We start from the raw sequence: 14,845 nt of genomic DNA on the forward strand, positions 1-14,845 counted from the left end.
TCTGTGTTTGTTCTAACACTTTTCTGCACATTTCAGCATAATTTTGTTTTTTCCTTTTCTAACATTTAAATTTATGTTCGCTTCACCGTTTGCCGGTCGACGGTGTGTGCGAAAGGATGAGGAGGACCTTACGTGGGTCTCACCTATGCATTTCAAAGGCATAGTAGGCGCATATGTTTTCACGTACGCTTGTGTGCTTTTATATATTTCTTTGTACTATGCAGTACGATTAAATATGCCAATTCACAATAGCAAAACTGGTACATTTCGGAGTGAAACCAGTCCACGCTTTTCTAAAAACATTCTCTTAACTGACATAGTGTTTGAGTATAAGGAGAGCCGCACTTCGTACTAGTTTTGAAAGAGTTCCTACTAGGGATGTAAATCCCGATATTTATTAAGTAGCGAAAATTTCGGGACTATTTCGGGATTTGCCATTTCTTACAAAGTGGTGATATAAAAATCCCATTTTTAGGGATGCCAGTCCCGATATTTATGAAGTTCCGAAATTTTCGGCACTATTTCGGGATTTGTAATCTCTTATAAAGCATATGAAAGGCGACATAAAAAGCGTTTTTTTTTTGGAAATAATAGAAAAACTGGTACAAACTTACTTTTAGATTAAAGATTTAGATTTACTGGAGGTTTGCACTTCCACTTCATGGTCCTTTGTGCCCTCTACTCATACCAGTACTTCATACAGACCCAGTTCCCTTATTAAACTCAGAATAGAGTTGAGTTGGACTGAGCGTATATGCCTTTCTTCCGGCTGCAAATTGCCGAGATGGCTCAACCTTCTCCGCGCCATAGCACTGCATTCAAGGAGAAGGTGCATTGGAGTCTCCTGGGATTGGTCACAGAAACGACAAGAGTCAGTGGACCAAATCCCGATCATGTGCAGATAACTGCGCGGTCTGTAATGGCCTGTGAGAATAGCATTTTCAGTTTATTCTTGGGGAGAGTTATGAGTTTTTTAAACCGCTTTTGGTTGTACCCGCCACCAAGTAAGAATTTCGCCAGGCGTAGCCGCATAGTTTGATGCCAGTTAACCTCCCTTAGCCTTAGCTCACTCACTCACTCCTAAGCTTATCCTTAATGATGTGTTGTCCCATAGCAAGAAAGAGCTCGGGTCCTGTTAATGACGAGGCCGCAGCCTCTCTTGTCAATGCGCCCGTTACTTCGTTCACAGTTATACCCCTGTGTCCTGCGATCCAAATTAGTTGGATGCGATTGTGCGTATCTAACAAATTCAATTTCTTGATACACTCAAGGACCAGTGCGAACTTAATCTCACAGGATGACAAAGCCTTGAGTACCGCCCGACATTCGCTCATTCCGGAAGTTCGTTTCTAAGTTAATCTCTGCACATAGATAGATGACATACCCGTCCGTTTGGAAGATGCTTGGAAAACTACCCATCGGCATAGAAAACTTTGTTCTGGAGCCATATATGGTATTCAGCGCCCATGCCTTCTGGTGTCTTCGAGTCGTCCGTGTACCAGCGCAAGGTACACTCCTGTAGTTTTCTTTCAAATGCAAACTTTGTTGATACTCAAATGATATTGATGCAACTTTTTCGTGTTAAGTTGTTCCAAAATAATGAATATTTCAATTCCGGGACTAGTCGCGGGATGCCGGGATTGTAATAACGTCATCCCGAAAATTTCGGGTTTGAAAAAGTCGATAAAATGAGCATCTATAGTTCTTTCTTTACCAGAAAAGAAAATACCTTTAAGTTTAGGTACACCCATGGGCAAAACAAAAGAATTATAATAGAAATTACAGCTTGAAAGACTCTACAGCTTCTGTCGCATTATTCGAGGTACTGGAACGTCACAGTCCTCCCACTGCCAATTTTTTTAAGTACTCGATTTGCTTTGGATTTGGAGGGAGTTAAATTTTTTTGAAATTATTTTAGGAATTTATGATTTCTTAGAATTAAATGTGATCATAATTTCACCTATTGATTTCTTTAGAGGATTAACCTCTTTTACGTAAGACAATTTGCTTTCAGTTCAAAGAAAATAGAAAAAAAGCATAAAGCAGTTGTATAATGGCTTTGAATAGATTACAAAAATATTTGTCATAAAGTTGCGGTACAGAACTCCGCATAGATATAGCCGGAGGTAAGCCTCTGACCATGAAAAAAGAAACAAGAAATAAACTTCAAAGAAAAAACGGTGTATGACAGCTGTTATGCCTCGGGCACCATTTCCATAACCTATCGTCAGAATCTTGTTAATAAATTGTTTAAAAATAGCGAAACCCCCAAGAACCATGTATTCTCTCCATATAATGGTAATTTTTAGATACATAGAAAACTTAATATTTAAAACAAAATTCTAAAATACCCTAAAATAGGCCCAAATAGGAACAAATAATGAGCTTAGGAAAAGTAATGATGGTTTAAAAAAAATAAATAAATAATTGACGCGAACACCTTTGTTACACTTTGGCCAAGCTCCTCCTTCTATTTGTGGCATGCGTCTTGTTATTGTTCCACAAATTGAGGGACCTACAGTTTTAAGCAGACTCCGGCAGATATTTTGTAAGAGGAGCTTTTTCCATGCAGAAATACACTCGGAGATTTGCCATTGCCTGCCGAAAGGCGTCCACTATAAGAAAAAACTTTTTCATTTTGGTGTTTCATGCACTGAGACTCGAACCTACGCACTCCCCAATGGTAGTTACGCACCAACCCATTTGACGACGGGGGCCGTCATCTTGGTCTTAGCACCATACAAATCACCGTTAAATTTTAGAGGAATGCTGCTGAAGTGGCGCACACAAAAATTATTGCTGCATTATTTTTTACGGCGTAGCTCCCAAAACCTGCTCCTGCTTTATTTCGCGTACAATCAACTCTCCTCACATTTCGCTAAAAGTTGCTTACTAACAAAATTTGCACACTTGAATCGTTCTCACTGATATATTTCAATATTTTTTTCTGATTATTATAAATTCTTTAAATTACAAATTCATAAAACAAAAGTGTTATCATTTCCATAACAAATATAAAATCCCTGCATTATTTTTCATACCAGCAACAACTGTTGAAATATGGCAATATAGGACTAGTGTTTTCACGCAGTTATACCAAATTTTACCACGTGGCTTGCGTATGACTGTCTGTCTACGTAAATGAGTGTAGTTTTTTTACAGCCCGCCTTTTGTTTTATGAGTGTCGCTGTGCCTCTGTGTGTGTGTATGTGTGAATGTGTGATTTGTTAGCTCATGTGAAAAGCGTGACCAACTGTAATGTCGCATTTCTGGTAACGAGCCTTAAATGATGTTGTCTTTGAAGCCATTATGGGCACACTCGTAAAGATTCAAGAGGACTCGTATAAATGTAGGCATTGATAGATATCATACGAGTATGTGCATCTGTGCTTGTCTAGCAGAAAATTATACGCGTACATGGGCTTATGTATTTGGATTTGCTGAAGATTTTATACATACTTTCGGAAATTTTTCTATTTCTATCTCTAACGGAAATCCAACTTACTGGCTAGCAGATCCTGATAAGACCCTAGATTTCATCGACGTCTTTGTTTATGGTCAGACAAATTCCGATCAGTTTGGTAACTGTAGAAAATGGTTTAGATCTAAACTAAGACAATTCGCCAATTTTGATGACTATCACCAGTGAAATAAAGTCGAATGAAAAGAACTGTGAACTATCAAATAAGTGGACAGATTGGGTTCTTGAAACATAAGTTGTATACTTTTATGACCGAAAATAAAGCAATTAACAACCATGAGGGCAACGAGAAGGAAACAATGGACTGACTTCACAATGCAGTTACCGAAAACTGCTTGGTGAAGTACTCCAACATTTAAACGAAAATGTACGAGTATACCACCAAAATAAGGAAAAAATGGCAAACAAAACGATTCCCACCATTGAAAATCAGCTTAATAGTTTATTAAGCACAGAAATTATTAAGCTGATCAATGAATCCAAAATAATCCAATAAATTTTTCAGTTTTACCATCCATCCGGGTGTGTTTCTATATTTGTGTCGGGACAGACTAGCAAGTACAGCACTCAGAAGACTCAATCAAGTCCATTGTACTACACCCGGGTTCCCTTTCTGATATTCCTTAAATCTACTCTACCTCCAAAGAAATTTGAGTAGATCTTGTGTTGCCAAGGAGCCAAGGTGGTTACTTCTTAATACATCATTGCCAAAGACCTCGAGCCTGACTCGAGCGAAGGCGGGGCAGACGCACCGAAAGTGGTCCACCGTCTCATCCTCCTCTTCACAAGCTGGACATAGTACACTGTCTGAGATGTCTACCTTTTCCATGTGCTTTGCCCATAGAAAGTGGCCCGTCAGCAGACCAACCAGCCGCATACAGTCTCCTCTACTTAATAACAGGAGGAACTGCGACAGTCAGTCGGACATGACAGGTAATAAAGGATTTGTCCATCTGCAGCCTCTCTCAGCCTGCCAAGCTCGCTTGTGGGTTAGAGTAACCGAATTGCTAAATGTGGTTTTGATGACTGCAGAAGGGAGTGGCAAAACACTCCTCACGGGTGTAGTACAGTACTATTGGGTTGTAGTACGATGGTCTTCCTGGCTGAGTATTTGCACCTGTTCAGGCCTTCAGCATTCTAAACTAATATAATCAAAGGCAAATCTGCTCAACGACAATTTACAAGAACAGAAAAACAAAATGCACAGCAAAAATTTGCAGCGCCTTCCAGGCCAGCTTATGAGACGTCCGATTATTCTCTTTGGAAAACCACAGTGAGCTTAAAAAACTAATAATTCAAAATCCTCAAATTAACAAAGCAAATAACTCTAAAGTTTAGGCAAAAAGCGACATCGAGAAGACTGACGTTTTCCCACAATTCCTTCAAAAGATATTTCAATCGCATGGAATAATTGATAGCTTTATCCCACCTCCTGACTTGAACATTGCCTTTGGATCCGTTCAGGACAATGTAGTTAATGAATTGGGTTTGCGCGATGTTGCTGCAAAGTTGATCTCAAAGAACCTGTGTTTCATGCAAAAAAGGAACTGCATTGAAATCGACAAAGACATGATTTTCAAGACTGAATCCGACCAAACATTAATCAAACACATCATAACTGGAGGCGAACCGTGGGTTTATGCGTACGGCATGCTGTTCAGACATCCGGCGAGTGAGTGGAGAGCTCCGAATTAACCAAGACCAAGAAAAGACACGTCGTTTTCAGTCAAAAAAGAAAGCGATACTCCCCTTTTTTATGGATTACAACTGCATTTTACACGAAGAATTTTTGCCAGAAGCTCAGACAGTTAATAAGGACTATTATTTGGGCGTTTGAAACGTTTACGTAAAGCATTTCGTTAGAAAAGAAGAATTTATGAGAAAACAATTCGTGGACTTATCACCATGATAACGAACAGTAGCACAGTGCCATTATTATTCGTGAATTTTTGAACAAGAACAAAACTAATGCCATCTAACATCCATCGAATTCCCTTGGCAGAGCTTCATGCGATTTTTTTCTGTTTGATCGAGTCAGAAAACGATTACGGGCAACTCGTTTTAGCAGCCGAAAGGATTAGTGGAAAAATCAAAGAGAGCTCTGATGGCTATCCCGAAAATAGAGTTCCAGAAATGCTTCGAGAGCTGCATGAAATGCTGACATAACTGCATTGCATTTGATGGAGACTATTTTAAAGGCTACCACTTTGAAGTATATCACTTGAGGAATGAACTTTTTTTTTTAATTTTCTGAATATATTCCGGAAATTTTTCGATCAAGGTATGAATTAAGTAGCCGTCAACAACCTAATAAGTTTCTTAAACCACACATACTGGATAAAGTCGTGCTGCAAATAACTACTAAACAAGTTGGTAACGAGGATGTGGCAACAAAGTGGTGCAGAAGCGCTAGATATCCTTAGTGGTGTATTCATGGTAAAGAAAAACAAACAAAAAATACCAGCTAACGCTGAAGAAACAATAACGACCTTTTTGAAAAAGGAACACCCTATTTTGTACCATAACCTCAAATATAGCAAAAAAGAGTTTTTCGTCCCTTTTACAAAGATATTATTTTAGCATTAGTAAAGCTAAAAAGAACTGAGTGAATAATTGAAATAATTAAAAAAATACACTTAGTCCAGCCATAAATTCTGTGACAAGTTAAGTGGATATGAAATTATAAAGATATGAAATTATAAATAAAAACTTTTTTAATGGAGTTAATTTTATGTAATCATATAAATGTTTAAAAAAAATTTTAATTTTCATTCGAAAACTATTAGGCCATTCAGCTATTGCAGCACGCACAGATTTTATAAAAATTGACGTGGCTGCTTGAACCAAATATTGTTTGAGCCTCTCCAAACCTGTCTGAGGTCTTCGACAGGCCATGTTCTCCAATTCTGACCACAAACTGTAGTCCAATTAATTCAGATCTGGACTTCCAGACGGTCAATCTTATGCGGCTATGAACCCAGGAAGATAATTTTTTAGCCACTACTGGGTGATTGGGTTGTCTTATGGGCTGGGGCGGAATCTTGCTGAAAGATCCAAAGCTATCCATTGAAGAGAGTACTGCTCAACTGCTTCACCACGGCTTCTAAGACATCTTTCTGATGCAACGCCTTTACAAGACACTCCCTACCAAACCATTATTTATTTATTTATTTATTTATTTAATTAATTAATAGTCTAAAAATACAATATTTCTTACAGACTATGAAAACAGATTAATGCTGAATAAATTAATCAAAGTAAAATTAAACTTATAATTAACTAGTTTCAAGTGTAATGAGTGAAAGAAAAAGAATACATTTTTTATAATTTACAGAAGAAGATTAGATTAATACTAAGAATTTAGTTCAACAATTCATTTAGAACCAATTTGAAGTGATTCTTTGTGGAACAGAAATCCAGGCCAGTATGATTTGAAAGCGAATTAAAATCACCCAGATTTCTAGAAATCGGAGCATTGGAAGCATAATTAGCACGTGCCATCCCTAACCGGAAAAAATCATGATTCCGTAAACTTCGCTGAGGAATATTGAAATTGATTTTCTCGAGTAGCGATGGGGAGTCAATAACCCCATTTATCAAATCGAAGAGGAAAGTAATGGAAAGAATAGTCCTTCTAATATCTAGTGATTTTAGATTTATAAGCAAGCACCGACTTTTATAGGATGGAATTGGATCAGTGAAATTTAAAGAACGCAATGCATAACGCACAAAAGCTTTCTGGACACGTTCAAGCCTACTAATATGACAAGCATAATATGGTCTCCAAATAAAGACGGCATATTCTAACTTGGAACGCACCAGAGACGTATACAACAACTTTAGAGTATATGGATCAACAAAGTCTGAACTAAAACGTCGAATAAACGCAAGTACGGAATAAGACTTTGAAATAGTGTGATTTAAATGTTTTTGAAAAGAGAATTTAGAATCAAATACCACACCAAGATCAGTAATTTCACTTCGATGAGATAAGCTAGAACCACAAATGTGGTAGGAAGTGGGTATAAGAGAACAAGATTTAGAATAAGAAATATAAAAACACTTGCTTATATTTAAATCTAACTTATTTCTTTTACACCAAGAATCAACGTTATCTAGATCAGATTGAAGGTTTAAAGAGTCCACTGTACTTGCAATCCTCGAGTATATCTTTAAATCATCGGCATACAAGAGAAGATTTGCGTTATTAAAACAACTAGAAATGTCATTAATAAAAAGTATAAAAAGTAAGGGGCCCAGTATACCATTACGGAGGCTGGGTGGTGTCCATGCTGGACCCTTGGAGCTATATTTTTTGCGTCATTAGAAATTTTAGCCTTGACTTTGTATTTTTACTTATGACTGCGTGCCACCGAAGAAGGTCTTTGCATTTGTCGAGTCTAATTGTCTTCAAGCGCGTTGCCAACAGATGACCAGGTGAGAGACGGAAGACTTTCATGTGGAGATTTGAGCGACGGAAGGTTTTCATGTGGAGATTTTCTCTAATTAGTCTGAGATGGATCTGATTGATATATTCATTTCCCTGGACATCACTTTCTGCTTTCTAATGGGATTCTTCTGCGAATTCTTTCTCGAACGGTTTCTATGGCTGCACTTATTCGAACCACGCGAGGACGACCACTCCTTTTTCTGTCTGTCACTTCAGACGTTTGGGTAAAAACGATTGATCGAGCGTTAGCTCCCCACTCCATTGTTAACAAGCGAAATTTGCTACGAAACTGAGTACAATTTATGAGTAGACAACGCATACGAACCAAAGCAAAAATAAACGAACTTTTTTTGAGGATTTGTTCTTGCAGACAGATTTTACATATTTATAAATATCACATTTTAATTATAAGAGGCTAGAAAAATGTCCGGAAGAAAGAACTAAAACCTAGGCTAGAGAACAGAAAAATGCTAAATCAAGTTACGGACAGTACACTGTCCACCAATTGGGCGCTTATGACGACATGAAAATCAGCTGATATTGCCAAATTTGCTGAGAGCAAAGTAACGGGATCACGATAGACGCCAACTGATTATTCTTCCCATCGTGGACATTTTTGTAGTCAAAACTTTAATATGTCAGAGATATTTTCTTCCAATGGATGAAACGAAACTAATTTGCAAGCGCTAGAAGGTTCCAAAAAAGGAAGTGAGAGGCCCAGAGTCTTATTTTAGTTTTTTTGACCGAGAATGGTGAAATTGAAATGCGTATATGCTGCAGCGTTTTTTTATTAATTAATTAAACATTTTTGGTTCTTCGCTGTATTTCAGCAGTTTTAGTTTTTTCTTTAATTTGTAATTTTGTATAGTGAAATTGCTATTATATGTACATATATATAAATTATATATACATATATATAATTGGCGCGTACACATTTTTTGGGTGTTTGGACGAGCTCCTCCTCGTATTTGTGGTGTGCGTCTTGATGTTGTTCCACAAATGGAGGGGCCTACAGTTTCAAGCCGACTCCGAACGGCAGATATTTTTATGAGGAGCTTTTTCATGGCAGAAATACACTCGGAGGTTTGCCATTGCCTGCCGAGGGGCGACCGCTATTAGAAAAATGTTTTTATTAATTTTGGTTTCACCGAGATTCGAACCTACGTTCTCTCCGTGAATTCCGAATGGTAATCACGCACCAACCCATTCGGCTACGACGGTCGCAATTGCTGTTAGTTTGGGGAATAAGTCAATAGCGTTTTTATACTCTCTTTTATTTTTCAACGATTTGTTTGTTGTTTGACAAAGGGTGGTATTCATTCGATAGAACTCTTTCTGCTTTGCTAAACTATGTTAATTGTATTTTTGAGTTGTTTAATTTTTTATTAGTTTTGAGGCTTAGAAATGGAATACCCAGGAGGCAAAAATCAACTTTTTCGACACCTCCTCTTCTTTGCTTTTCAGCGGGGTCAAAAAGCTGCCGACGCAGCTTGGGACATTTGCAACGTGTATGGAAAAGGTGTCATATGCGGGGCTACAGCACAAAAATGGTTTGTAAAGCTGAAATATGGCGACTTTGACGACCAAGAACTCGAATGGGAGATCTTTCAGCATCTGCTGTACCTTGCGCCGATCAATTACCATCTTTTTCACTTCCTGTCAAAGCATATGAGGGCGTTACCTTCGGTAACAAAGAGTTCTTAAAAACTGGCTCAAGAACTTCTTTGACACCAGACCAGGCGACTTTTGGCAGAACGGCATCAATGAATAGGTCGAGCGGTGGGAAGAGGTTGTAAACAGCCACGGAAATTATTTGATTAATTAACTTATTGATATCATTATTGTTTTTTGTTTAAATAAAAAAACGCTAAAACGATAAAATTGCCACCAATTTATTCCCCAACCCAATATAAATCTGCTGGTGTGAAAAAACATTTCCAAACTACCAGGAATGGTCGTTCACATCGAAAACCATTCGCCGAACTGACAACTAACAAACCGCCAAGGCAACAAAATTGATGCGAATACCCACCCCTTAACTAAAATTTGCCAGTTTCATGTTTGAGAAGCAGCTGGAAAGAAATTCACTTTAAGTACGCCACCTGTAAACCACTGATTTCTATGCATGACTATTCCCTTTCATTTTCTTGTGCTTTGAAACTGCTTTTGGAAAATAGAAGCACACACACACACACATAATTATGTGTCAATACAAAACATGCTTTTAGTGTGAAAAATGTCCTAAACTAATTATAATTCATGAAATCCTTTAATTATCCACTTAATGGCGAGTTAATCACACACTTGGCACTCGGTGCATGTTGCTTTAGTTTTTATTGCGCCACGCTTACTAATATTTAGGGAATTTGCAATTATAGCGCTCATGTGAGTGCATAAAGCCAACAAAAATGGACGAAAATACAAGGAAAGTTCAGCAGAAATGCTTTGCATTCAACGCCTAAAACGAAAGTGAAATTCCAGCACTATAATTTACTCGCGATTGACGCTGGAAAAGTAAGCAGCACATAAAGGCACATTATAGCGCACACAAACACACAAACGCACAAGGCATGCAGAATGCACAAGCGCAGGTACACGCGGCACACGTGAATAGAAGAGTAGCGCTTATTAGTATGAAGTCGTAAAAAAAGTACTTAAACGCGGCTTGCTCGTACACTCACACACACAGATACATATTGACATACTTACAAATGGGCGAGCGAACGAACGAATGAACGCGACGTCAACAGGCGGAGGAGGGCGGCTAGGCCGACTTGCCGACTTGGCGTACAGGCCGACCGACCGACCGACCGACCAGCCCGCCTGCCTACCTGCTAACTACTGGCAAACAGTTGACACGCGCGACAATCAAACAGTTGACAATGACGATGTTAGACACGCGAACTTTTCACGGCAGCAACTAAGGGCTGCTTTTAACGCTTGAAATTGAAAACGAAATGAAAAGTGAACAAAACTATGCGCATTTCAAAAGTAAATGGCGCAAAGTGAATGGAGGAGGCCCATTCTCGCATGAATAAAAATAAAAAGCAAAATTAAAAATGTACTAAAATAAAGCAGAAAAATAAATAATATAAATGGCGTATTTGAAGTGTGCGCGAAAAGGGTAATCGCTGGATTTTATTTGGTTTAACTCATTCGTAAAATGCATACAAAGTAAGTAAAATAGTAAAACAGTAAATTAGTAAATCACAAAAACAAAAAAACAAAAAAACAAAAACGCACATAAAAAACACAGAACGAAACGTATGAAAAAGACGCGCAAAGTCGCTGCACCCAAGCGGAATAACCTGCGAATATACAAATAACAGCAACAACACAATACGCATACAAATAAATTCACCCATAGAGACGCACATACACCAGCACACCCACATAAGGGCACAAAGCCACGCGTATGTAGGTAAGTGCACTAAAGTCAATAGCAAGTGACTCTTGCCAGTGCCACACCCCCGCCCTTTGCACGCGAGCGCAGCTAACCATTCGACCACCAGGTGCAGGCATTGGTGGCAGCAGCAGCAGCATTGAAGGATGGCAGTGCGTATGCCACTGCTTGCGCGCCGCTGCACTGCTGCTGCTGGACAAGTTTAACGCGCGACTTCACATGCTAGCGTTTAGCCACTTTCGCCAAAATGAAGGAAAGCTCATTTCCACTAGTCGCATGTCGTATGTGGCAGAGCACAATGGCACCCTGCCATACACACTTTGTGTGTATGTATGTATGCGTGTATGTATGTGCACATCGTATGTCGCGCATAGTAGCGCATTGAGTTCGTGGTTGTGCTGTGTCGTGTGGAACCCCGTTGACCTTGTTCCAGTTAACTTGTATCTGCATAAACATTTCCACACACACACACACATACCTTATGCGCATACATACATTCCTATGTATGCCAGTGCATGCATTTACTTACTATGTAGGTTTAAAGCCATGGTTAATCGTACAGATTTACAAATGTGAAGAAACGACCAGACGCTGCATCGTGAGCGTGGACATAATCTTTTAGCCATTACGAGCGCATTTATGTGCCAGTAGTAATGGTCTATTTGAAAGCAAATACAAATTTGTGTTTATGTTCATTTCACTCTACTTACATGCACTATACGAGGGGGGGATGATAAGTTACTCATGGCGTAAGTTACTTAATGAAAGAAAATATTGGTTTTATATTTTTTTATTTTTCAGCCTAACCTCCCTCGAGAGAAATACACTTTTCACATAGTGAGTGCTATACCTTTACTGCCACTGAAAAATATATTTATTAAATTTCTCTTCAATATAGTTTTCAACTCACCGCCTTCCACTCACGAAAATCTTTATCGCCGTAACTACTGTTTTTAATTGAAAAAAAAAATCTCCAACTGTCGGTACGGACTGCAGGATGTCAATGTTAAATTTCTATGAATTCTGTAGAGACATTCGAAGCAAAGGGGAAGGAAATCCAAATACATGAGTGCGAAAGGCTTGAGATGACCAAAGAAGCCCTCAAAAACTATACACCAAACCTCGGCGACTTACAGAGGGTTCTAAGGCTGGCACGCAGTCATTAGAGTGACACTCCGTACTCATATCAAAACAAAATCGACCTTCTTTTTGTTATTCAGAAAATAATTCGAAAATGCCTTCAAAAAATTCAATTCATTCATAAAATTATGAATTTGTTATTCAGAAAAAAATGCATATGCACCTGAAACTACAAACCTTACCATAGATAATACTAGGAAAGTAAAACCCAGTTTTGTGGTTTAAAATACACTTTATTATTCAGTATAGTCTCCCGGAGCATTAATACAATTGTTCCAACGAGATTCTAATTTATGACTTCCATGTGTGAAGTAAGAATCTGAAAGGGCTGCAAAATGTGCTTCTACAGCTTTTGTCACTTCATCATTTGATAAAAAACGCTTTCCGCGAATGCATTTTTTTAGTTCTGAAAACAGATGGAAGTCGCTAGGGGACAACGGCCATAATCTTAATGAAAAGGAATTTTTTCCGTTTGCAAAATGGGTCTTTTTTCAGGAATTTTTCGCATCAGCTGGTCTAAAAGGTTACAATAATATTCAAAATTTATTTTTTTACCAGTTTGTAAGTAATCCACAAGCAAAATTCCTTTCACATCCCAGAAAACTGATTCTAACATCTTCTTGACCAATTTCTGGGCATGAACTCGTTTCGGAGCTGAAGGAACAGGAACACACCACTCTTTAGCCTCTTACTTTGATTTAGGATCATGGTAGTAGACCCAAATCTCATAGTGATGTATTGACGCACAAAATCCACTCCATCCTTTCAAAAATGCTCTAAATGTTGCTGAGGAAGACGCATTCCAATGTTGTTTGTCCATTGTTAGCGAAAGCGGCACCCATTGTGCACACAGCTTTATGAGACCCAACGCTTCAGTCAAAATATTGCTTACCCTGCCCAATGAAATGCCTAAGGCTTCTACTAAATCTCTTTCAGTCACTCAATGCTTTTCTAAAACGTTGTTGTTGCTTGTTTAAATTCAGCAACCCATCTCCCTACTGTACTAATTGATGGCGAAAAGTCCTTATACACTTTGAATATTCGTTCATAAATTTCCATCGCTTTCAATCACTTCACGATACTTGATTTTTTCCATTGCAGAAAATACGGTGACACGTCGGCACTAAATGGCTTGTACCATAAACAAAAAATGAATTGTCTGATTGAAATGAAGCTTCGCATAAATACGTTAATATGAAGAGGGTACCAACTTAAAAAAAAAAATAATTAGGCTAGTAACAATTTATTTATATATTGAACACATTAGTAACTCCGTATACTACGTTTTTTTTCATCAATTTAATATTTTAAAGAAATTTAAATTTTGAAAGAGGAATTCATTGCGTATACTTCACTTAATAGCAGGAAATTTCAGCCATTTTATGCACGCTTTTATAAAACAGCAAGAAGAAAGAAACTTAGCTATGTATTATATATTTTAAATTTATTTGTTCCAAATAATTCACTAAGAGACTTTAAGGAAACTTAAGTATACTTACTCCTGCCATAAGTTCTGTTATAAGTTAAGTCCGTTATGGGGAACGAGATAGTATATGAGATAGCAAAAATTGCTGTTAGACTACCATTTGAACAAGAGAACGATGCGTAGCTTATTGTCAACCAGGATAACGTAACTTAACCCCAGTCCGTTATAGATATGAAATAATAAAACTTTTTTAATGAAGTTGGTTTTATGTAATAATTAACAAACAAAGATATTACATTTTCAGTGGAAATGGTCACCATTTGCTTTTACACACGCCTTCAAACAATTAGGCCACTCAGCTATTGCAGCAAGTACGGTTTCCATGGATATTGACGCTAACATTGACAGGCCATGTCTCCAATTCTGACCACAAACTGTAACCCAATGGATTAAAATCTGGATTCCAAACGGCCAATCTTCTCCGGCTATGAACCCAGACATATTAATTTTTAGCCACTGCTCGGTGGTTTTTGCCTCATGGGCTGGAGCGGAATCATGCTGGAAAATCCAAAGCTATCCATTGAACAGAGAACTACTTCACCACGCCTTCTAACGGCGAAAAGACGTATGCATTGTAAAATCTGTCATAGAATTTATGGTAAGACTAAGTATTTTCTTGTAACGACACTACTGCACTTTTTCGTTTAAAATCCAATATTAATAATAGAGAGGAAATACAAAGTGGGCCATATAGCCTTTGCTCTTTGAACTACCTATTTTTTTAAGAATGGTAACACAAATGACATGTCAAATGTGTTCATAATTTACTTAAATGTTTGACATTTACGAAATGGGACGCTATACGCTTGAACAAAATTGGGAAATATTGAAAACCAATTTCCAAAGTGGTGAGTCTTCCTCTTCTTTTCTGATTTTCACATCGGT

At 38.0% G+C, this 14,845-nt stretch overlaps 1 protein-coding gene across 2 annotated transcripts in view; it reads right to left on the bottom strand.

Annotated features, from left to right (window-relative positions):
* LOC128863168 (uncharacterized) overlaps window positions 1–14,845 on the bottom strand; it is an 88,349-nt gene that overhangs the window by 43,071 nt on the left and 30,433 nt on the right. The window contains exon 1 of one of the 2 annotated variants that reach the window (XM_054102168.1): window positions 10,641–10,759. The exons of the other annotated variant lie outside the window; for it this stretch is intronic. The gene's annotated coding sequence lies outside the window, so the exon portion shown is untranslated. Of the gene's footprint in view, window positions 1–10,640; window positions 10,760–14,845 lie in introns of those variants that run through there. 2 annotated transcript variants of the gene reach the window in all.

The sequence above is a fragment of the Anastrepha ludens genome, chromosome 5, assembly GCF_028408465.1.
Source record: "Anastrepha ludens isolate Willacy chromosome 5, idAnaLude1.1, whole genome shotgun sequence".
Classification (NCBI taxonomy): domain Eukaryota; kingdom Metazoa; phylum Arthropoda; class Insecta; order Diptera; family Tephritidae; genus Anastrepha; species Anastrepha ludens.